This window comes from Penaeus monodon, chromosome 30 (assembly GCF_015228065.2).
Source record: "Penaeus monodon isolate SGIC_2016 chromosome 30, NSTDA_Pmon_1, whole genome shotgun sequence".
Taxonomy (NCBI): Eukaryota; Metazoa; Arthropoda; class Malacostraca; order Decapoda; family Penaeidae; genus Penaeus; species Penaeus monodon.
Window position 1 is genome coordinate 23,887,390 of NC_051415.1, and position 787 is coordinate 23,888,176.

A 787-nucleotide genomic window follows, 5' to 3' on the forward strand; every position below is an offset into this window, starting at 1 on the left:
CACAGACAGGATAAAGCCAACGGATACAACAATACTGAAAAGGAAAAAACTATATAAAAAACAAAATAACATGCAACAGAATACCAACTAAATTTCTTCTATTCAACCTGGACGCATCCCCCCCCCCGCATCTGACCTCCTGACCTCTCGACCTCTGACCTTCCAGGAGTACTGTCCCCCGACGCGCGAGGAATTCGCCGACCCGAGCCAGCTGTTCTACCACCCGATGAAGAATAACGACGTCCGCTGGAACTGGGAGAAGTTCCTCATCACCAAGAGCGGCAAGCCTTACATGCGCTACGACGCTGACACTCGGCCCGACGCCATCAAGAGCGACGTCGCGTTCCTCCTCCAGCAGGAGTTTTAGGTCCTGTTAAAGAGCTTACCTGTCGCCAGGGCTCTTTGTCAAAGTGCCAGATAAAGTGTTTTTTTTTTTTTTTAAATGTTGCTTCTTCTACGTTGCCATGCCTATCCTGCATGATCCCTCTCTTCCCCGACTGTAATGTGTCCGTGACCCTTGACTTTGCATGACGGCATGAAGGTGTCGCCAGAAACCCCCCCCGGGTGGGCGGCGCTGGAAGGCGGGGCGAACTTGGGTCGGGTCTTCTAGCACATTCATCCTGACCCCTGTGACCTCTGCCTGCCATGCGGGGGTTGAGGGTCACGAGCCACGACTCAAAACACAAGAGTAAATGCACTTTTACTTTCGAAATGCTTCGGGTGTATGAATTTCTTATTCTTTTTTTTTTCTTGTTACATGATGCTCTTCATTAAAATGCCAGTCTTA

The 787-nt window shown here is 49.9% G+C and overlaps 1 pseudogene across 1 annotated transcript in view; it reads left to right on the forward strand.

The window, feature by feature from the left end:
• Nucleotides 1–787, forward strand: part of LOC119592658 — a 15,522-nt pseudogene extending 14,735 nt beyond the window's left edge. Inside the window, exon 5 of the transcript XR_005230449.1 lies at nt 162–787. The product of XR_005230449.1 is annotated as a glutathione peroxidase-like (transcript). The remainder of the gene's footprint in view (nt 1–161) is intronic.